The sequence below is a fragment of the Hyaena hyaena genome, unplaced genomic scaffold, assembly GCF_003009895.1.
Source record: "Hyaena hyaena isolate Hyena2069 unplaced genomic scaffold, ASM300989v1 scaffold_203, whole genome shotgun sequence".
Classification (NCBI taxonomy): Eukaryota; Metazoa; Chordata; class Mammalia; order Carnivora; family Hyaenidae; genus Hyaena; species Hyaena hyaena.
Genome location: NW_024080835.1, coordinates 1,884,079 through 1,908,784, shown reverse-complemented (window position 1 = coordinate 1,908,784; position 24,706 = coordinate 1,884,079).

Genomic DNA, 24,706 nt, shown 5'->3' with positions numbered 1-24,706 from the left:
GGCAAGCAGGGCAGGGTGGGAGGGGAGTAGGGGGGAGGCTTCCCGCTGAGGGCCAGAGGCAGGAGGATGGTGAGGAAGCTCTCCATGCCACTGAGCTTTAATGCAGAACTCCAAGGAGCCCTAGAACTATACATTTGAATCTGGTCTCCCTGGTCATTTTAAGGGTATATTATTGAACAGTGTGTTATTTAGATTTGTAAATTAAAATTTAGACATATGGCATGTGGCCCTCCAATTATTCTCTCATCCAGAGCCTGACAAACATTAGGGGCAGACCCACTAACATAGCAGACAACCATTAAACATTAGCCAAATAAATGTATAAATGAGTGAATTAGTGAATGAATAACGTTTAGGCCCCTACACCCATGCTTCTGCAGTGGCAGCTGGGAGAAGTTTCCAGAAAGAGTAAAGCCAACCCAGTCAGTCTGGATATGCACAACCCAAGCTTGTGCCATGGTGGGTCAAATCAAACTGCCTTGGGGATTGCTGAAGGACAGAGTCAGCCTCCCTTAGAACGGTAGCCAAAATAACCCTCCAATATCTAAGGCAGCCTAGAAGGCAGCTTTGAGTTTTTTTGTGGATTTTATTCCCCCTACTATGCCTTCCTTCAGCCAGTGTTGCATGTGTGGCACATAGTCAGCTCCATCCTATTTTTCTAGAAACTATGGGGCTTGTGGATAAGCCCTGCTAAGATAATATATTAACAAAAGAAGAAAAAAGAGTTAATTCTATAAAATGCAGTAACTGCTAAGTCAACTCCTTTTAAAACATTTTAGAGATTTTAAGGTCAAGAATTAATGGTCTGCTTACTTGAAAGGGATCAATTTATTTCTTCAGTGTTCATTTTCAGAATCAATCATTTTGCGTCACCTAGAGAACTTAAGAAATTGAACTTGAGAGCACATTACCGTAAAACACTCATCAGTCTATGTATGACTTCCAGCTACTACAAGTCTCTTTCACATAAATCCCAAAGATAGTTTATTTCTCGTTGCTTTGCTCTAAGTGTCATGGCTGATAATAATGTAGTTCTGCAGAGGCGTTCTAAATAATGAGTAGCAAAGCATAGGGCTTGCAGGGATCAATTCAAACCAACAAACAGCTAGAGCAAACTACACGGGCTGGGCACGTGCTAGGTCCTGGCAGAGGGCTTCTGGAGCGGCACCAGCAACTGACTCAGGAAACGCATATAGAAATATGTATTTGTTTTCCCTCCCATAGCTGAGTTGTCCAGCAAGATGGGTTTGTTTGGGGTTCTGAATTGCTTAAGGATTTATTCTAGAAAGTTGGAGGGCAATTATTAGATGTCAGTGTATCTTTGCTCGCATTTGTTAGGTTTCTGCTGTATGAAAACATCCAATTGATGTTTTCCTAAAGGCTGATGCTATTGCCCCAATGCTTCAACTAATAGGTTAGGTGACCTTGGGCCAGTCACTCTACCTCCTTCAGCCTCAGCATGGATGGATGTCTCCAATGCTCACAGCCTAGAAAACTCTGTGTTAATCGACATCACCAGAGGTTCAGACAGATCAGTTGCTTGGCTTTGGAAGACAGAACTCCAGATGAAAGAGGGATGTTTACTTGGGCCATTTTGGCAGTCACACACCCAGGGAACAGTGCTGAGAGCAGATTAGTAAGGGCAGCCTACATAGAGAAAGCCTTAATAACTCAAGCCCCTCAGCATCCTATTTACTGAGAAGTAGCTGTGGATTAAATACACATTGAAATTATACACTCATCCCAAATTAGATTTCAGGCTGAGTGTCATTACTGAAGTGAAAATACAGCTGCAGCCCAAGGTCACCTGCTCTCCTCAACCTTCAGTGCTGATTGAATTAAGGTTAAATTCTCCCAACCTGCCACATAGTTCACACTGCATTTGTTTGGATGTGATGGGGCACTTGGGGAATGGAGGCACTATGAGTAGCAGGGATGGGGGATGGGGATGATCCCACCCCAAACTGTTCACTGACTATATATTTGACCTTGAGAAAGTGTATTGTGTTCTATGATCACTAAGGTCCTGCCCACCTCTAACATTTTACAATCTATCGCTTCTTTCTAAGGAGAATCAGGTCAAAATTGATGCTTTGGACATTCTTTCAAGCTAGTCAAAGCAAAGATGTAGCAGTGATTGCCGACACTGGCTGCACATTGAAGTCACCTGAGGACCTTTAACAATGACTGATGTAGGGTCCCACCCAGAGATTCTAATTTAGCTGATCTGGGGGTAGCCTGGCCTTTAATTTTTTTTTTTAATGTTTTATTTATTTCTAGGAGAGAGAGGGAGACAGCATGAGCAGGGGAGGGTCAGAGAGAGAGGGAGACACAGAATTGGAAACAGGCTCCAGGCTCTGAGCTGTCAGCACAGAGCCCGATGCGGGGCTCGAACCCACGAACCGTGAGATCATGACCTAAGCGAAAGTTGGACGCTTAACTGACTAAGCCACCCAGGCGCCCCACCTGGCCTTTAATTTTAAAAACTCCCCAGAGACACTAATGCACGTCTAGGCTGAGAACCCCTGATTCAGGGAGAAAACTACATGGGGCGTGTGGCAGACACTGTTAGTTACCCAGTCATTCATGGATCAGTTTTCCCTTCTCTTCTTCTCATAAAAACGCTAGAAAACTAAAATAATTTCCTCCCTAGACTCCCTTGCAGCTAAGAAGCCCACATGAAAAAGAAGTGGAATTCCCTCAGTGGAGATCCCAGGAAAGTTTTTAAAGGACCCTAACTTGGCTGGGATGCCCTTTGGTATCTTGTCCATTGCTTTCTTTTTTTTTCTTCCTTCCTTTACTGTAGATGCCATGCCTGGACCTGCAGCAACCATATTATAACCAAATAGATAAGAGCCAAATGCTAACATAAAGATGGCAGAGGAGGAAAAGAAAAGGGGTCTGGATCCTTGGGGTCTTCATGATCTGTGGTATCTGTCCTCCTGTCTACCCTAGAATTCCTTGATGCATGAAACAAATTAATCCCTTTAATTACTTCAGCCACTGCCAGTCACATCTCCTCTTGGATACAGCCCAACACCATCCTTAAATGATATAGAACACGAAAGGTCTTAAAGAGTGTCCACCTTCTCAAGGTCTCAATTTTATAGCATGGACACAAAGTGAGAGACAATTTGCTTAGTTTGATAATGGCCTTACACCTAAATCACTTTTACTCTTAAGCAAGAAGTCATGTTATTTGCTGTGGAAGGGCTCTCCACAGGGCTTGCACTTTGACAGAATCACCTGTGGCCTCGCTATTTGCTTAAGGTTATGGATCTTGGAAAACTGTGCTAATATTTAACTACCAACGAGATCCCAAACTGCCTTGCCAAATCTGGCTAGGTGAAAGGCCTAGTGTGTTCAAGGGTGTAAGGGAGGGAGCTGAGAGTACAGTTGTATGGAACAGAAGCTCGATAAACCTCAGGAGCTTTCTTGAAAGATATGGTCTCTCTCAATAACTAGCCCCAGGATCTATGCTGCCGGGGTGTGGGTGGGGCAGTTACTTCTCTTGCAGCCTTCACTTCCTCACTTGCCCTCTAAGTCTCCTTTCTATACCCACACTCCCACACTTACAGGGAAGAGACTAAGTGTTAGCCATCCTTATGTCCCTTGCACCTAGTAGAGAATCTGGTACATAGTAGGTGCTCACTAAATGTTCGTTGAATGAACTCACACTTGTCCTCCCACTTGGCTCACACTCGCCTTCATGTACCCACCATCTGTGCAGTGAGAAATCTAATTTGTTCTGCTTACTAAATTATTTTCTTCTCTTACTACCTTCTCCAGGTGACCCTACTGCAATTCCTACCTTCAATGCTAAGAAAGAGAAATGGGAAAACAACAGGAGAGACTTATATTGAGGGAGGTGATTTTTTGTTTTAAGAACATGGGTGTCTGTGGATGATAGTAATCTAGTAGAGCAGGACAGGTTCAAGATTCAGGGGAGAGAGAGGAGAAACAAAGGGACAAGGTCCTTGAGAAGGTGAAAGGGGACTTGAGTCAGGGCCCATGTGGGGTTAACCTTTGAGAGGAGGTGGGGCACTTCCTCTACTGAATCAGGAGAGAAGTCAAGCCTCTGTCAATAGACTCATAAGTTTGGCTTCTATTTTCCTAATAAAATAGAAGATGAGATCCTCAGCTGAGAACACCAGTAGCAGTAAAGGTACAGAAGATTGAGAAAGAGGAGCTACTTTCTGAGATCCAATCAGCCCATCAAACTGTCTTAATTGTCTAGTGCCAACTATGCAGAAAATGTGCATGGAGTTATTTTCTTGCACTAAATCAAAGTAAGTTTCTGCAGTCTCCCCTTATATTTCAGCATTATCAATTCCTACCCTTTTCCTGGTGATGCTAAGGGAAGGAGAGGCAGAGAGTCTAATTTGGGCTATAGCAGGTGAAATTTGGGAAATTCAGAGAAATGAGGCCGCCTAGAACCTAAAATATGATGATTGAAAGAATCCAAGATTTAATAAGTAGTTTTGAGATCTCTGGGCATCCTTTGGCAAAGCTTCCAGTGTTTCTGTAAGACTGATAGTAAAAACAATAATCTTAATATCCCAAGATTATAGTAACTTTACCTTAGTCAACCTCAATGCTTTCTATACAGTGACATTAATAGAGAGATCCTAAAATATGGGAGGTAGGAAGGAGATAGGGAAAAATCTATGGGGTAGTTTTCCTTGTTTAGGTCCCACAAAATTCTCTAGAAATACCTCCTGGCACACTTCCAGGAATCCCTCAAGGGGCAGGGAAGAAGAGTCATCTCTGTAAAGGGGGTAGGTAGGAATTGCATTCTGGCCCAGAACCAAGAATAAGAAGGGGCCTGAACTTCCATCTAGTCCTCAGGAACCATGATTCTTGGCTTCACTTGTATACAGAGAAGGCTACAAGGCCCAAACTTGTGAGCAGAACTGAAGAAAAACACTGACCTACATTATTCAAGAGAGCCCATGCTCTCTATCCCCTGCTAATTCAGCGGCCACTGTAATTCCCATCTTCTTTCTTCTTTGTCTGTGCTTCTCCCAATCAGACCTTCTACATCTTCTTGCCTTTTCTCAAAGTAATCCCAGGGGGAAACATCTAGACAACTCCTTAATCTCAACATGTTTCAAATATTTGACCAATGCCTCTTCTCCTGACTGACACTTGTAACACCAGAAATTTGTGGAGTGTCTGTATAAGTAGAGTCTTGTGGTGAGTGCCTTTGTAAAGCACTGGCTTTAGCATTGTAGGGTTGTTCCCACTTGAAAAGACTGATATTTGTTAAGGAATTAAGATTAGTAAATTGACAGGCTTTTATGATGGGAAAAGAGATAATTTTGAGATCCTTATTCAGCCTTCTTCTATTCAAATATAAAATCACATGGCAAAGCATCTGGATGGTCCCAAAGCAGTGGTTGGCCAGAGTATGGGGCTCAGTGGCTTTTGAAAGTGCACATTTATTTTGAAGCGAAAAATAAAAAGAAGAATGTTGGAATATAGGTAGGGGTGGTTACTCTGAGAAAGTTTGCCTAGAATAATCTGACATCATGGGGAATATCCTAGTTCATTTGGTAGAGGAAATCCAGTGCTCCCACTCAGGGCGGTTGGAGATAATTCTAAGGTAAGGAATTTAATATTTAAAAAGAAAAAAAGTAAGAGAAGGCAAAGTAGAGAGAAAACAACAAAGGATGTTGAGACCCCAAATATATATCTGCCCTCAGATCACAATTGTCTCTGCCACTGGGCATCTAACCACTCCTCTCTCATATCTATTCATCTTCATTCACCCTTGACTCTCCTGTGATTTCCAATGGATTGTGGTTAGAATCCTAACAGATCTTGTCCAATGGTCTTCAGTAAGGATCCCAATGAAAGACAAGCCAAGAATCCCATTTGCTCTTACTCTGTTTGGAATGCCTCCACATTAGCTCAACTTTCCATTAATGCCACTGACTTTAGACTTCTGGATAACTAATATAAAGAAAGAAAGTGGTTCTGTTGTCAAGCATCCTAAATAGCTCCTTGTTATCATCACCAAGATCTAAAGTTATGTGTTGTCCTCCTTGTGATCTCATTAATCTCTCTTTTCCAGGGGGAGCTATACAATTACAGAGAACGACTACAGCTGTCTGACTGTAGTACCACCAGGCCACAGATACCCTTGCCTGAGTAGACTGGGAATGCATATTCGGGGCAGGCAGGGCAAGCAACAAGGGGCTTAAAGTAATCAAAATACAAGGCTTGTTTAGAATTTATTGACGTGTTGTTAAATGTGTTGAAGTTTTTCCTAGTCTGATGGTCGTTTGTTTATTGATTTTTCAAAAGAGCTTTCAATATTGTGGTTTGTTTATCATGGGGGTTTGAGCTGTTGAAAGTTGACCTCAAAATTGATGTAATTAACTGGTTTTCATTTGCTCTGTTGAATTGATGTTGTATTGCAGACAAAAACGTGTGTATGGAGGGGGGGTATCATTTTATAGTTAGCTGGATGTTGTTTTTGGCTTTTAGAGCCTTCTGGTTACTCAACAATAACTTTCCAAATGTTAGCTGCATTCTGATTATTAGCTTTATGATGATTACTTTGCCATTATGCCTAATCAACAGCTGTGCAGAAACTCATTTTAATCATATTTTTCCTGCTTAGAAATTAGCAGATGAAGGATAATTACTACCAAAGAGCTCCCCAGTTCTGATTGGCTGCCTCCTGTCTAACACTGTTGAAAATAAAAAATGTAAACAAACTTAAAGAAAACATAAGGTTTTTATTTTTACTTCATAAATAAAGTATGAACTCTCGGCTTTTTTTCCCATCTGGAGGCGACTTTGAGTTTCTCATTTCTCTATCCTGAGACCAACCATTTTTACCAGATGATGGTTATTTCATTAACTAGACTAATTAAACTAGATTAAAGGTGGTCTTTACAGTATGTGACTTAAAACAACCACAGAGTTGTGAAGGATGGCAACATTTCTTAATTCCTTCTCTGGAATTTAAGTAATGAACTTTTCCTTTCTACATATTTCAGAGAAACATCAGAACTTTGCACAAGACTGGGGCTGGAATGGTTCAGAGAGACCATCTAACCCAGGGCTTGCTTGTGGACCTGGGAGCAGATGTACCCCAGAGGGCTTCCAGAGGTCCCCAAGGAGATCATGGCTCCAAAGAAGTTAAGACCTACAGAACGAACCCAGCTCTTTCATTTTACAAAACCAGAAACTAAGAACCTCTCAGAGTCAGTGGTGGTAGAGGTAGGATTCTCAGGACCTCCTGTGTTTCAGAAAAGCCACCATTTTCTCTCATCTGGCATAACCTCTTCCTGGAGGCTCAGTACCCCCTTATGACACTGCCCTCTGACTTCTGCTCTGACAATAAATTTGGATGAGGGTACGATGTGCAGTGAGACACATTGGACAACTGAGCCCTTCCGACCTCAAACAGTGACTGAAGATGATGGACGGTTGTTTGTTTCCCTCATACCACTGATACTGAGTGCTGTGAGGAATCTATAAGCCATGGTTTATAAAATTTCCAGTTCCAAAATGAAATAGTGAGTGTACAACACCATCAAGGACCAGCCATGCAATTAAGCACTGGTCTTTAGATTTAAATGCTTTCGTGACCCCAAAGATTATCATACTATTAACAGATAACAGTTTAGAAGCTGTTCAAAGTACAATCCATATAACTCTATATAATTTCCTTAGGTTTCAGATGTTACTGATACTTAACTATGAAATTATCTTACAACATTCAAATAAACATGGAAAAGACAGGTGAAACCTTCACGGCCTAGAATATCTTTTTTTTTTAAGATTTTATTTTTAATTAATCTACACCCAACGTTGGGCTTGAATTTACAACCCTGAGATCAAGAGTCACACGCTCCACTGACTGCGTCAGCCTGGGGCACCCATGGTCTAGGATATCTTACAGGTCTGAACATCAAAACAAACTAACAAGCAAGCAAATAACCTACAGAGCTGATATACTCAAAAGCAAGGTTGCTCAAACTTTATGTATTAGAATCACCTGGAGGTTTTGATAAAACACAGACTGCTAAGCCCTCCCCTGTAGGTTTTCATTCAGTAGATCTAGGATACGGCCTGAGAATTTGCATTTCTAGCATGTTTCCAAATGAGCCTGATGCTGCTGATCCAGGGATCACACTTTAAGAACCACTTGTCTAAAGCTAATAATTATCAACTGCTACTGGCTTTACAGTACCATCTTCACACTTACATAAACCACTAACACTTGAATTAAATGCCTCTGAAATGCCTGTCCCTAAGCAATCATTTGCCTGTCTGCCTCACCTTCCATTATACACACATCTGCCCCTTCCTCTTGTTTCTTCTCTCCACCCCACCCTTACACCCTGCATTCCTTTAGGGTGAGAGGAAGGACAAGAGCAAAGGAGACTGAGTTCTTTTTTGGGTCTCCCACAAATTCTAGCATAGTATCTATAAAGCTTGTTGCCTTAATTTGCAATGGAACAAAACTCAAGGGGGTTAAGGGACTTTAAAAATCCACTCAGGCTTTAAGGTTTCATTATTCATCATCTCCATGGCAGGCACAGGTTAGCTGTTCACTAACTCCATTTCCCCCTGTCAATCCAGTGTACATAGCTGGATTATACTTTCCAGCCTCTCCTGGAGTAGGACATAGTCTGGCGACTGATTCCTAGTCAATGGAATGTGCATCATTTCTGGGACTGACCCACAAGAACCACCCACACAGCATCCTCCTCGCTCTTCCCTCTCCACTGGCTCTAGACAGTTTAGCAGATAAAATGCTGATGAAAGACCCTAAGATGAAAGCACCCTGGGTTCCCAAACCACTGTTTGAAGGAGAATTGCTCCAACTGGGACCTGTTTTGAACTTTCTAAGGGCTAGAAGTGAACTTCTATCACCCACACCCAGATTTTGGGGTGTCTGTCTATCCTAGCCTGAAATGATTCCACACCTTCAGCTCTTATTTCACAGGTGTCTAGACTGTGGAAATGGCATCTGTGGAGTCTTCTTGTTTTGGACTCTCTCCCTCTCCCTCTTCATCTGCAAGCATCCAACTCATTGTGTCTTGATGTAAATGGTTTCCACTGTCACAATAAGCAACTCCTCAAAGCCTTTAAGCCTGCCACCAACTGACAACTCTTAACCTGTATCCCATGCAGTCCACATCCTGTGGCTAACCACCTAAGTTAAGCACCTCTTTGAACACAGAACTGTTCATTGAGTACCCCCAATATGCCTACACAGTCCTGGACATCTTACAGAGAGGTCAGTGCCCTGATGTCTGCAATCCTGCTGCAGGAGTTCTATTTGTCTCCCCTTGTCCTGAAGGGTTCAGATTCTCTGGAGCTTTCATTCTGGCTGAGAATATGGTTGGGAGGTTTCCTCCCTGTTTGTGCAAAAGAGTCCAGGAACGTGGCAGAGACTAATTGGTCCTGACTCTGAAGGCCCTAGCTAAGGTCTCTTGGAGGCCTTAGTGAGGAAGAGAGGGGAACTATTTTTTTTTGCAAGTGTCCCACATCCAGCTGTTGTACTGGACACTTTACATGCATTTTTAAAATTAGTTGCTTGCCTGAATCCTTCCGACTCCAAGGCTAGTGTTTATTTTGAGAGAGACAGATCAAGTGAGGGAGGGGTAGAGAGAGAGGGTGACAGAGAATCTCAAGCAGACTCTGCACTGTCAGCACAGAGCCCGATGGGGAGCTCGAACCCATGATACCATGAGATCGTGACCTGAGCTGAAACCAAGAGTCAGACGGTTAACCCACTGAGCTACCTAGGCACCCTTCTGATTTTTTTAATGTTTATTTATTTTTGACAGAGAGACAGAGAGAGAGAGCCAAGGAGAGGAGGAGATATAGAATCCGAAGCAGGCTCCAGGCTCTGAGCTGTCAGCACAGAGCCTGACATGGGACTTGAACTCACGAACTGTGAGATCATGGCCTGAGTTGAAGTCGAATGCTTAACCAACTGAACCATCCAGGCACCCCTAGACACTACATTTTTACCAGCAGACCCCCAGTTGTGGTTTAGTTAGGTTTAGAATGTGCCCAACTACTATCCCCGATCCCTTGCCACTAGGGGCTGGGTACACAGCTCATCCTAGCTAATATGGTGTAAACACAATTGTTTAGGTAGAACTTCTAGGAAAGCTCCTTAAGGCAATAGCAGATAGCTAGAATATTTTTTTTCTTTCTTTCTTTATTTTTTTAAAAAATATTTTGTCCTTCTTTCTTCTTCCTGCCTGAAACTCAGAAGTCATCACATCTGGAGGTAGAGTTGATATATTATAACCTTAGGGCAACAAAATAACACCACAGAACTGCATACCAGCTCCATACTGCCCCCCTCTGGATTTCTTTTACATGAGAGTAACATAAAAACACGTATTTGTTTAAGCCACCATTGCTTCAGGTTTTCTGTTACTTGCATTCAAACAAGATTCTAAGTGCTTCCCCTTTGAACCAATCTACTACAGAAATGGTAGTAGATCTCCGGGCACTTCTTGCTAAAACACATACCAGGTCTTCTGGCTCCTCTTATTTTCCAAACCACACCCTCTAGAGTGTCTCTGGAGGGTCCCTACTGACAGGACTGTGGCGTACGCAAGCTGAGATCCCAGCACTGAATAGGCACCAGCCAAAAGGGCAGTGTGTATACTCCGAATGGAACTTTACCACCCTACCTCCCACTATAACTGAATCCTCCTACCCCACTAGAGCATGCAGCCAATTGTGTATTTAAAAGGACACAGAACACACAAAGAAATGGAAAAACATTCCATGCTCATGGATAGGAAGAATAAATATAGTTAAGATGTCATTACTACCTAAAGCACTCTACATATTCAATGCAATTCCAATCAAAATTGCACCAGCATACTTCTCAAAACTAGAACTATCCAAAAATTTGTATGGAACCACAAAAGACCCTGAATAGCCAAGGTAATACTGAAAAATAAAACCAAAAAGGAAGGTATCACCATCCCAGACTTTAGCCTCTACTACAAAGCTGTCATCATCAAGACAGTATGGTATTGGCACGAAAACAGACACATAGACCAATGGAACAGAATCGAGAACTAAGAAGTGGACCCAAAAGTATACAGCCAACTGATCTTTGACAAAGCAGGAAAGAATATCCAATGGAAAAAAGACAGCCTTTTTAACAGATGGTGTTGGGAGAACTGGACAGCAACATGCAGAAGAATGAAACTAGATCATTTTCTCACACCATGCACAAAAATCAACTCAAAATGGATAAAGGACCTGAACGTGAGACAGGAAACTATCAACACCCTAGAGGAGAAAGCAGGAAACAACCTCCTTGACCTCCACCGCAGCAACTTCTTACTTGACACATCCCCAAAAGCAAGGGAATCAAGAGCAAAAATAAACTGTTGGGACCTCATCAAGATTAAAAGCTTCTGCACAGCCAAGGAAACAACCCAGAAAATTAATAGGCAACCAACGGAATGGGAAAAGATAGTTGCAAATGACATATCAGATAAAGGGTTAATATCCAGAATCTATAAGGAACTCACCAAACTACACGCCCGAAAAACAAACAACCCAGTGAAGAAATGGGCAGAAGACATGAACAGACACTTCTCCAAAGAGGACATCCAGATGGCCAACAGACACATGAAACGATGCTCAGCATCCCTCCTCATCAGGGAAATACAAATCAAAACCACACTGAGATACCACCTCACGCCAGTCAGAGTGGCTAAAATGAGCAAATCAGAGAACTCTAGATGCTGGCGAGGATGTGGAGAAACGGGCACCCTCCTACACTGTTGGTGGGAATGTAAACTGGTACAGCCCCTCTGGAAAACAGTGTGGAGGTTCCTCAGGAAACTAACAATAGAACTCCCTTATGACCCAGCAATAGCACTGCTAGGAATTTACCCAAGGGATACAGAAATGCTGAGGCATAGGAGCACATGTACCCCAATGTTCATAGCAGCACTCTCCACAATAGCTAAAACATGGAAAGAGCCTAAGTGTCCATCAACAGACGAATGGATCAAGAAGATGTGGTTTATCTATACCATGGAATACTCCATGGCAACGAGAAACAATGAAATCTGGCCATGTGTAGCAACATGGATGGACCTTGAGGGTGTTATGCTGAGCGAAATAAGTCAGGCAGAGAAGGACAAATATCATATGTTTGCACGTATAGGAGGATTAGGAGGAACTTAACCGAGGAACAAGGGGGAGAAAAAGGGGGGAAATGGTGGGGGAAAGGGAAAGAGGCAAACCATGAGGGACTCTTGAATGCTGACAAAAACTGAGGACTGATGGATGTCGGGGGGAGGGGGGATCGGCATGGAGGAGGACACTTGTGGGGATGAGCCCTGGGTGTTATGTGGAAACTAATTTGACAATAAACTATTTGTAAAAAGAAAAAAAAAAGGACACAGAACAGCATTTATATGCACATGCCTAAACCACTAAATCATGGCATAGGCAGTGGTCTTCAGCTTATTTCAAACAACTATCAAGATTCCCCAGCTACTTGCCATAGCAAGTTTCCCAAATGATACTAACCTGGTTCTAATCACATCAGGGTCCTGGCAATAGTGACAGTAGTGAGGCATTGTGCCTTGCACAACTTCTCCAAGCAGAAACCATTGCACAGGAAACAAAGATGAACAGCATGAGAAGACTGTTCATGAGACACATTTGAAACACCTCCAAGGATTCACAGAAATAACTAGAGAAAGACATTTGCTCTGATTACTATGGCTTGTAGTAAATCACCCCAAAACTTAGAGGCTTAGGACAACAATAAGAATTTGGTTCCAGGAATTCAAATGGGGCACAGAAGACTGGCTTGGCTCTGTTTCTCAATGTCCACAACCTCGGCTGGCAGATTCAAAGGTAGGAAGCTGGAATCATCAACAAGACTCATTCATTCACATGTCTGGTGGTTGATGCTGGCTGTTGGCTGGGGGCCGAGCTACGGCTGTCAGTTGAGCATACACATGAGGCTTCTCTATGTGGCCTGAGTTTCTCACAACATGGTTCTAAGGGCAAGTGTCCCAAGAGAGAGGTCCCAAGAGAGCTTTTATGACCTAGCTTTGGAAGTCATCCTGAGTCACTTCTCTGTTGGTTCAAAGGAAGGGACCATCATCTCCACTAGGGACGCATGTTAATGCCACATCGTAAGAGCACATGAGATGGAACACACACACTCACTCACACACACACACACACACACGCACACACACCCATCAGTGCAGTTATCTTCAGAAAATACTATCTGCCACAACATTGAAAAAATTTGGATGACCCACTTTTAAACTGGTGGGTGAGAGATGGAGAGGAGAGGCAAGAGACAGGGATATATGGTTATTGCCATAGACCAGGTAAGAACTGAATGACCTATTCAGTTTTATAGTTTATATGTATTCTCAGGCCCTTGCTATCTTAGTCAGTTTGGGCTATTATAACAAAGTACCATCGACTGGCTTATAAACAACAGAAATTTATTTCTCACATTTCTAGAGGCTGGGAAATCTAAGATCAGGGTGCTAGCACAGTTGGGTTTTGATGAGGACCCTCTTTGGGGTTGCAGATTGCCAAGTTCCCATTTCTTCTTCACAGAAGGAGTAAAGGAGCTCTCTGGGGACCCTTCCATAAGAGCACTAATTCCATTCATGAGGACTTCACCCTCATGACCTAGTCACCCTCTAAAGCTCTCATCTCCTAACATTTTCACATTTAGGGTTAGGATTTCAAAATATTAATTCTAGGGTGACACAAACATTCAATCCATTACATGCACATTTATTCCATTGTTTGGACTATAAGATCTGTTGTCCACAATATACATTATTATGTCTTTTCCTGTCCCAACTCCTCCTTCCCCCTCCAGTTCACATTTCCCCTCCTTGGTAGAGCTGATCGCTCCCCCTCGCCCTGGGGGAGTGCCTCTGCTTCTCCTCCTTGGCCTCCTCGCCAAGCTCATGGAATTCATTTCTGTAACACCTAAATGGTTATATTACTCTACCAACAGTAGTTAATATCAAACATCGGTGGGGCATTATCTGAATATCCATTCTCTGATGTTCTTTTAAGCATCTAATATTTAAGTGTAAATTTCCAATTATATCTAGAAGTATATATTGACTTACTGTAACTATAAACCATGATGCAGTAAACATGCTCGGAAGAGCTTGCCAAAATGTTACTTTTAAGAGCCTATTAAGGAGCTTTAATATTTTATTTTGGATTATGCAGATACAGTTTATAAACAACGTTGTTAAAAAATAATGGGGATGAGAAAGCCTTTCTATCTCTTTCTTTATATCTTGGTAGAAGGAATAAAGTACAAATCTAAGTCTTTATCCCACTGGGCCAGAAGTGGAGTGACTCCTGTTCTCTCCAGATTGAAACAGAGACTCCCTAACTCCACGTCACTTCTCAGCAATGACCAACATCTGTTGAGAGCTTATCATGTATCAGCTACTTTAAGTACATCATCTCACTGGATTCTCACAATGATCCTGACAAGGTACCATTATCCCAATTTCACAGAGTTAATAAATGGCACCACTTGGATATGAACTCACACTTGCCTAATTCTAAAGCTCTGCACTTTAGACCACCCTGCACACCCTCTCTACTGACGCTGTGGTAGGTTACATGCTAGAGCCTTGTTAGGTGGGGTCAGCAGGGAATTCACCAGGCAGGCAGGGATTCCAAGACCTACTGGAAATAACAAGATCAGAGTTCACATCTTAGCTCTTGATTTTCCTGTGACCTTGAACAAACCACTCTCAAATCTCATTTTCTTCTACATCTTCTAAAATAATTTATTTATTGAGCATTACTATGTATCAGGCACTTTGAGTTATCTCATTTAACCCTCATATAACCTTATAAATTATTACTATTATTACTTCCATTTATAGAGAAGGAAACTGAGGTTTGGGGTAGTTAGGTGACCTGTCCAAGACTGTAGAACTGATGGTAGAGCCAGATAAACCCAGGTCTTTCTGACTCCATGGCTTCAGATCCTGACCACCCACATAACTGTCCCTATTAACACTCTACTCATCCATCTTGTTAGAACAAACATGATGATATTTGTGCAACGCATTTTATAAATGTTAAGTATGAAACAAGTGTTAGCTATTATGATTCTGGTTATCACAGGGAAACTGTGCTGGAAGAGGGACGTTGACTCTCTGGGAATAAATGTCCACATAAACTGAGAAGTCTGGAATTCTGGAGCCAGTGTTCTCTGGAGCCAAATAAAGACCAGCAGCCAGAATGCTGTATTTATTACATGGTTCCACTTAGCAGTATCCATTTTGTTCAGCTTCAAAAAAAAAGTAAATCACTGCAAATGTCTTTCCAAACTGCTTTAATTATAGATTAGCCTTGTCAATCTTAATAAAATTGTGCCTCATGTTTGAGGTTTATATATGGGAAAGTGCTCATAAGCAATTACTTTTATTTCCCAAGTCTGTCATTTAAGAAATTCTTATAATTCACAGCTTGATCCCCTTAACTCTATTCTTAGACTCATTTTTAATCTGACTCTAGGATTAATTCATGGCCCCATGATATTGAACAACTTAAATGTCACCTTAGTGACATAGTCATTGATTTTATATTTCTGTCCAGACTAGTAGACTTGAAGCAGAAAACAGTGAGGACCAAGTACTAAAAATGTGCATTTTCTTCTGAATATTCTGATTTTATTATTAAAATAATATGAACTTTTCAAAATTAAGAAATCCGGGGTGCCTGGATGGCTCAGTCAGTTAAGCATCCGACTTCAGCTCCGGTCATGATCTCACAGTCCATGGGTTCAAGCCCCACGTCGGGCTCTGTGCTGACAGATCAGAACCTGGAGCCTGCTTCGGATTCTGTGTCTTCCTCTCTTTTTGCCCCTCCCCCACTCACTCTCTGTCTCTGTCTCTCAAAATAAAGGCATTAAAAAATTTTTTTAAAATAAATAAAATTAAGAAATCTTCAAGATGCATGATTCTAGGGGTGCCTGGGTGGCTCAGTCGGTTAAGTGTCTGACTTCAGCTCAGGTCATGACCTCATGGTTTGTGGGTTTGAGCTCGGCATCAGGCTCCATGCTGACAGTGTGGAGCCTGCTTGAGATTCTTTTGCTCTTCTTCAGCCCCTCCCCTACTCGCACTCTTTTTCTCTCTCTCTCTCAAAATAAATACATAAGCTTTAAAAAATAATTAAAAAATAAAAAGATTCATGAATCTAAGGAATGTTCTTAATTGGTGGTGAACAGCCCTTTCAGATTTTCTTGTGGACTTACTGAAAAAGTGGTATTTGCTTTGTTGCCCTGGCAAACCCAGTCCATGGGAATTTAGCCTATATTGAAGAACCCTAGCTTCTTAAAATATTAACTGGAGTTTCAGCCAAGAAAAAAGTGGCAGTGGAGGAGTGTGGGGAGAGTTCCTTAGTCATCACGTAAGTTAGGAAAATGCTACCTTATGTTGTTCCCTTGTAGAGAATCACAATGTACCTTAACAAATTAAAGGCTCTGAAAAACCCTGCAGTAGTAAAGCTCATATGGTTTTCTATAACTGGACATTTCCCAAACTTATTTGACCACAAAACCATTTTTCCAAATAACAATAACATCACATAGAACTTATCCTCTTTGAGACTTTGGTAAAGGCTATTATAATTGATTCTGAAATAAAAACGTCTGGGGCAAGTGACCAAACCACTTGAACTTCTCAAGACATATTGTATCTAAGAGAATAATGTTTTATTTTTTTTGTTATTTTAAAAATTTTTAATGTTTATTTATTTTTAGAGACAGAGAGAGAGAAGGGGGAGAGGGAGAGAGACAGAGCACAAGCATGGGAGGGACAGAGAGAGAGAGGGAGACACAGAATCCAAAGCAGGCTTCAGGCTTTGAGCTGTCAGCACACAGCCTGACATGAGGCTCGAACTCACTGACCACGAGATCATGACCTAAGCCAAAGTCGGTTGCTCAACTGACGGAGCCACCCAGGTGGCCCAAGAGTATAATTTTTTTTACATTGAGATTATATCCTAAAGGAATTTGGTGATGTAAAGTAACACTGAAAAGCTTACAGCATACTCGAAACACCCTACAAATTTGGCGTTATTTATTTACATCACAACTTATTCCAGAAAGATTTGTTGTAACTTATTACATAAATATAAATGGGAAAATATGAGTAAGATGCAAACAAAAAATAAATTGAATTAGAAAACCAAGGCTATAATAAAGAAGAAACATAAATATGGGGGGGGGGAACAAGAGGGACTAGCACAAATGTTACTAAACTTTAAAGTTAGTTCTGAGCTACCCAGCAACCGAAGCAAAAAAAGAGATTCATGGCTATTTACATAATTACCATGATGAAAAAGAAGAAAGTTTAAACACGCCCAATCCATAAGGAAAACAAGGCTTTTTTGAACTGAATTCTAAAAGTAATCACTCAAAGGGAGAATTTCACTGGAGACATAATGCCTCCAGCCATTTTCCAAATGCAGTAACAAATTTATGTGGCTAATTCTTATAGCATTGCCAATGATAAAGCTCAGGGCCAAATATTAAATTCTACAAAGTTAATGGGTTCCATTTGTCTTTGGCTGATTCAGGAAGACAAGTTACAAATCTAATAAAATCATGATAGCCCTAAGACAAATTAGCTTTGTACTTCACCATTTTCAAAATCAAACAGGCAAGAAAAGATAATGCACTCTTTTTCGTTAAATAAAAATAGCTAACACTTACATAGACCTCCCTATGTGCCAAGCAGTATTATAAGCTCTTTATATATATCCATTCATTTAATCTTCATAACTACTCTATAAGGTAGATATTATATCCTTTATTCTACAGATGGGGAAAATACACACTCAGAGATTCAGTGCTCAAGGTCATATAGCAGTAGTAACACTGTCTACTGTCACTAGCAACTTTTCCATGTAGATGGGTGGGAGAAATGGGCCTAGTCTTAGGCAACAGAGAGGGAAACACTACTCCCTTCATTCTATAGAATCAGAGGAATCATGTCATTTGTTATCGCTGCATCCCGAGAGCTGTAGAAGGTGGTTCAGGGCCACTGCATCAGTCAAGGTCCAACCAGGAAAATAAATCATTCTAAGTATTTAAAACAGAGGGAATTAAATTAAATACAAGAAACTGGTTACACAGGAAGAGCTAAGAAACCCTCAGGAGATCATGAAGCAGTCCAGAGATTAACAACAATGGGAAGGAAGGAGCCTGGGGGCTTGGGGTTACCCACAGCAAATCTGTCCATGGAAGCCATGGAAGGGAGCCATCAAAGAGCTCTAGGGCTCTCACTCAGGCTTCCCCCTTTTCCCCTCTCCAATCTCCCACTGGTTGAACACTGCCAGAATCCTGATACCCTCTAGGGATCAGCCCTTCTATGATACAAGACAGAGCTGTGAAGGGTGAGAAATGGATCTAAAGCAAAAACACCGAAGACTGGCCCAGGTACTAACAGTATGAATGTGAAATTTTGTCTTCCAGTAGCTGGAGTATATGGGCCCTTTAGGAGGCAAATTGCTGTAAATAGCGGCTTGAGCAAAACCATGGAATAGTTACCCAGGAGAGGGGTACATGTTGAAAATATAAACAGGTTCACCAACTTAGGTAAATTAATTCCATAAAAATGCATTCAGTATCTATTGTGTACAAGTTGGCAAGGCAGTTTCTTGCATGGTGGCCATGGCCCTTTGGAGTTCTGGAAGCTCTTCATGGACATGCTCCCAACTCTAATCAGTTCATGGGTTCTACCTGAACCCCACACCTATATGGTGATGCCTATCCTATGGAATGGTGAACAGAGTGGGTCCTGTGACTTGTGTGCAGCAGGATAAACCTTGCTGCAGGAGGTTAGAAGAGTGACCCAACAGCAAACCAGGACTATAGAAAGATGGCGGACTGATAGGAACATTTGAGAAGTTTGACTCATGAATTTTGAATAGAGCACAGGCAGGCTGGGAGGAGTTGCATTCACACAACAACATAGTGATGAGTGGGGAGGTAATGTGAGCGCAAAGGAACCCTTCAGCTGAGCCCCGCAAAATTGTCAAAAGGGTGCCAGTACACAGAAAAATGGAAAACCACTGTTCTACAGAGGCACAGACACAACACCTACTGTACGAACTGATTTCTAGAAACCCAAAGATTAAGATATGCACACAACCTCCCAAAGTGTGAGGTAGAAAATGATAATTGCCACAAATGGGAGATGGTGTTAAGGGGACTCCTAGAAGAAAGAGACAACTTCTAAATGAGGAAGGTGGATTTGGGGGTGAGTAGTATAAATTACGAAGGGTAAGTGATACTGGAGTTGCATCTTATTTGGTTTTGACCTGCAGAGATGGGAAAAGAGAATTCCGGGTGGAAGGTACAGCCAAAGGCAAGGGACAATGTCTCTAAAGCAGGGAGTTGGAGAGTCGCATCAGGGAGTCACTTATTGAAGTAAAGGGTGCAGGAAGGGAAGGGGTGAAAAATCAAAATGAAAAGGAAAATTAAGATTATACTCAAAAAGGCCCTTTTAAAATTCATAGATAAATCTCCAATGGAAATTGTTAACACACAATTTGGATATTTGATCTATATTCACAGTCTTTTAAGGCAAGTGTCTTGGAAGACCATTGTACATGTAATTTAACGTTAGATGTGGGACGCTGGGTACATGTTCCACAGCCCCGTCCAGGGATCAATGGCAGGCTCAGAGGCAGTGACACTAGTCCTGCTGCCCTGTAGCTATAAAGTCAAGGGCAGGGTGCTAAGCAAGAACAAGCCCTTCACACTCGATCCAGGTGTGCAGAGAATATTCAGAAGAAAGTATTATCCACCAAGTTTTTCTCATAATGAAAGGGAGGCAAAGGGTATATTACCAGTTTCAAGTTAAAATAACGGAGTGTAAAAATGTTTCACCTTATTCATTTCGTGCTATGTGATTTTTCTGCCAATGTGAACATTTGACTGGTACATCAACCTACTGACAAATATATTCTAACTTCAACAGTCTGACCATTTAAAAAAAGAATGAGTGAGAATGAATTCATTCAGCTGATATAACTGGAATTCTAATTTCAGATCTTCTTGGCTTCACTAAATATATCTCATAATATTTGTGGTTTAGTTTTTATATCTCCAGCAAAAAAAAAAAAAAAAGAGAGAAAGAGAAAGCTTGCCATGAGAAATTGATAAATTGCTATTAAGCAAAATTTAAATATAGAAGGTTATGCCACTCACAAATAGCATTGTAGAGTCATTTTGCATTTCAGAACCTAATATAGCCTTATTTTCCCAAGCATATAACTTCGCATATTGATGAGCACTGGATGGCTTAGTTCATGTATAAAGAATGGAACATAATGAAGGAGGGGAATTTCTTTTTTGTTTACAGAAATTCATACAAAAAGGGCTAGCCTGTCATACTACCTAAACCATTATTAGTGTGTTGCTAAAAATGACCCAAAAAGTGACAGAAATTATCTCCTCGGAAGAATCTTGTATTCATGGTTTAGAATACAGTCCAGCTCGACTCTCATGTTCCTTAAAAATTGGCTGGTCTCTCGTTGAAACAGGGCTTGTCAGAGAGAAGCCAAGGGCCTCCCCCTGAGCCATGCCCAAGTCACTGAAGGAGTAAGATGCTTACTCACCCTCTTCAAGGAGCCCTGAATTCCACTTTCAACACAGCCACCCCTCCGCTCTGGCTCTAACCTCTCTTCACCTGGAAAAAGAGATACGAATGACTTTAGCCCATTGCACATGAATGTAGTGCAGAGAAGACCAAACAGTGCACGCAGAAGTGCTCTGAAAAGCTGAAAGATCAAATACAAATGCAGATGTTAGTATTTTCATAAGGTGTTGAAAGTACTCAACCTTTTGTTTCCAATTTCCAAGCCTGGGAGAAACATTTCTGATTCCTTTTGCACCTAATTTGAACAAAATATACAAACATCTCACTTTGATTTTTCTCCTGCTTCAGGCATTTGGCTTGAAGAAGCCTTTTTGCCAGCAAGCTGCCAACTAATAGAGCTGAAAGGAAATCCAAACCCCACTCCAAGTCAGGGGTGTGGGGGTAGAGGGTAGAAAACATTGCTGGAACTTTCTTCCAGCAAGAAGAAACTGAACAGGACCGCAAGAGGTAACCATAATCACACAACCTGTTATAGACCCTGCAGAGAACCAGATTTGGTTTAAAAATAGAACAGGAGGAGATGGCTTGACTCTACCTCAAGCTAATCTAGGAGAGAATCTCAACGTTGAGGTAGAAATTACATAGGTTTTGCCCCCGAGCATGGGATGACAGTGAAGGGTGTTCCCACCTTGGAAACTTGTCCTCATGCAGTTTCCTCTGCCTGGAACGCACCCTTCCTCTTCACCTTGTCTTTTCTTAAGGAGCTTTTTTTTTTTTTTTTTTTTTTAATTTATTCTTGAAAGAGAGAGAGCAGGGGAGGGGCAGAGAGAGAGGGAGAGAGAGAATCCCGAGCAGGCTCCGCACTGTCAGCGAAGAGTCAGACGTGGGGCTTGAACCCACGAACTGTGAGATCATGACTTGAGTTGAAATCAAGAGTCAGATGTCTGGGGAGCCTGGGTGCCTCAGCTGGTTAAGTGTCTGACTTCAGCTCAGGTCATGGTCTCTCTGTTCATGAGTTTGAGCCCCACGTTGGGCTCTGTGAGAACAGCTTAGAGCCTGGAGCCTGCCTGTCTCTCTGCCGCTCCTCTGCTCTTATTCCATCTCTCTCTCTTTCACTCTCTCAAAAATAAATAAAACATTAAAGCCAAAAAAAATAAGAGACGGATGCTTAACCGACTGAGCCACTGAGGCACCCCCTCAAGGGAGGGAAGTCTTTCTTAGGGAAGACTCTCCTGCTGACACCTCCACCACACCCCCATTTCAGATCAGGTGTCCAGGGTAAAAAAGCTAAAACTCCTTTATAATCACTGATCATTGCTAGAATTAGTGATTCATTAATTTAAGTGATAAGTGTCTGTTGTTCTCTCTCCTCTCACCAGTAAGCTCTGTAAGGACAGGGAGGAGTTTGACTTTTTAGAATCCCCACAACAGAATACAGCATCTCCTAACTCAGAGTGGGCCCTCATTAAAAATTTATTAAGTAAGTAATCAAAGAAATACGATCTGAAAAAAACTTCAAAGCAGATTATTTCAGATCACAAATTATTTCTATATAGGCACCTTGATGCAAATAGATGCTGTTTACAATAAATTCCTTAATTAACTGTTGCTCAGGGAGAACACATTGCAAATGGAGGGAAACCATACAATGAGAAGGTTAATAAATCAATTTTAATAACAAGTAAATAGCAAGGAAATATGCCGCATGCTCTGAATAAAGAGTTCTCACAGACTGGATGGTTTCCAAGGTTCCAAATGCCCATGTTTACACATTTTGAAGAAGAGACATGAAAAGGGCAGAGCTATTGTTTCCCAAGCTGACTTCCTTGTCAGTGGACATCAGAGAGAAATTCCCTCTGGACCCGGTGTCACGTGATAGAACAAAAAGTTGCATGATGAAGCCACCCAGTCTTTCTCAAGCTATTGGGACAGTTCCCAAAAGCACAGGTAAGACGGCAGCCAGTTTTGTTGCATACTGTTTACTTTCTTCTGTTTCTTTTAAAGTTTTATTTATTTTTGAGATAGAGAGAGACTGCATGAGCAGGGGAGGGTCAGAGAGAGAAGGAGACACAGAATCCGGAACAGGCTCCAGGCTCTGAGCTAGGCGTCAGCACAGGGCCCGATGCGGGGCTCGAACCCACCAACTGTGGGATCATGACCTGAGCCGAAGTCAGATGCTTAACCAACTGAGCCACTCTGGCGCCCCTACTTTCTTCTGTTTTAAAAAGCTGAAAAGTGTGGCTAATTTGGCATTCATTCATCCGAGTGTAAATAAATGAGGAAGATAAAATTTTCAAACAATATTATTTAAGCACTACAGCAAGATAAAGCAATTAATGTTCTTAATTTCTGTCAAGCTACGTACTCCAAGAGACCAGTCTTTTATTGGATAAAAGTCAGTTCCCATCCCCCTTCCATCTGTTTTTTTCTCTTGCACACATTTATTTACACACCATTTGGTGCCAGTTTTCAACAAAATTAGGTTTCTTTTTAATTTTTACATTATGATCTCCGTTTATCTTTCAGTTGTTCTACGGAACATACAACTACATTCTATCTTCCTCACTAACTTGAATTTATGTCTATCTGTGAGCCAAGTCTGCCCCCATTCATTTATATGATAAACAAATATAAAGAATAAGGATGCTGAGTAATAAAGATCATGTCTTTTCTGGAGCTTTTAAAGCTATAGTGTTTCTTTTCGTTCCTTCGAAAGGTTGTACATAAAAAATCACATTACAAATAAAAATGAATTAAGTGAGACTGAGAGGTCAGAGAAGAAATACAGAGGCGCCAGTTTCTGTAGAGGGTCTTTAATGGATGATATTTTGAGGCTTTCAATTTGGAAAGAAAAAAATTAAGTAAAAATCCATTTTAACTCTGCCAGTGTTTCATTTTATACAAGATCCATGTTGATCTTGTCTAAATTCTACTCTGTCCTAATATTATGCAAACAAATTCAAACTCCTTAAAGGCAGACAGAAATTAAACCATTCAAATGCTGTTTGCTTAGGAATTTCAAAATCACAGTAAGACATTTTCACCTATGCATCACCAACCATACCACTCCCCCTTTATTTTTGTCATTGCTCCTACTACTACTAGCAGAAATCCTAAAAGATCAGATAATAAAGACCCAAAGAGGTTTTTACATTTTTTCAGCTTCGTACTCAAAAGCCCATCTCAAGCTATAAACTGCCTCCATCCTTGAACTTGCTTGAAAATTGTTAATTTGTTTTTTCTTTGGGAAAGTAAGAAGAAGTCATGACCGAAGAGGAAAACTGCCACTTGTTGCCCTTTGTGGAGTCTCTCCTTTACGCCTTTTAATGGCAAATGGGAGTGCAAAACTGGGTTTACTCTATGCAGGGGGAGGAATCCTTTATTACCCCCTATAATGACAAACATCTAGCAGAGTTCCTTGAATATAGAAAATGTTCAATGTAGGGGTGCCTGGGTGGTTCAGTCAGTTAAGCATCTGACTTTGGCTCAGGTCATGATCTCACGGTTCGTGGGTTGGAGCCCTGCGTTGGACTCTCTGTTGACAGCTAGTTCAGACCCTGGAGCCTGTTTCAGATTCTGTGTCTCCCTCTCTCTCTGTCTCAGAAATTAATTTTTAAAAAAAAATTTAAAAAAAGAAAATAAAATATTCAATATAAGTCTGGCAAAAAAGGGGAGGTGAATAAAAGAATAATGCAATCTTTATTGTTTAAAAATGAATCACTTCCACTCCTTTATCTGACTACAATTTGAAACTGCTTTACCAAATAGGTTTGGCTATTTAAAAATAATCAAGCTTTATCAAATAGGTTTAAGGACTCCCTACAGAGAAATAGGCCAGGGCACAGAGAAATGCGGCTTTAGGAGAGCTTAGAAAGAAGGACCTGTGCTCAACCGAGTTCCACATGAAGTAACTTGTCTGAGTGGCAGTGCCAAGCTTCTCTAGAAGGGGAAAGGATTGTTTTAGAGTATGAGGCAAAGTTAGGTGTTCCCAGGAGCAGAAATATTTTAAATGTTTTCATTTAGGCAGGGCAATGGCCTGTTTAAATCAAACCACCACC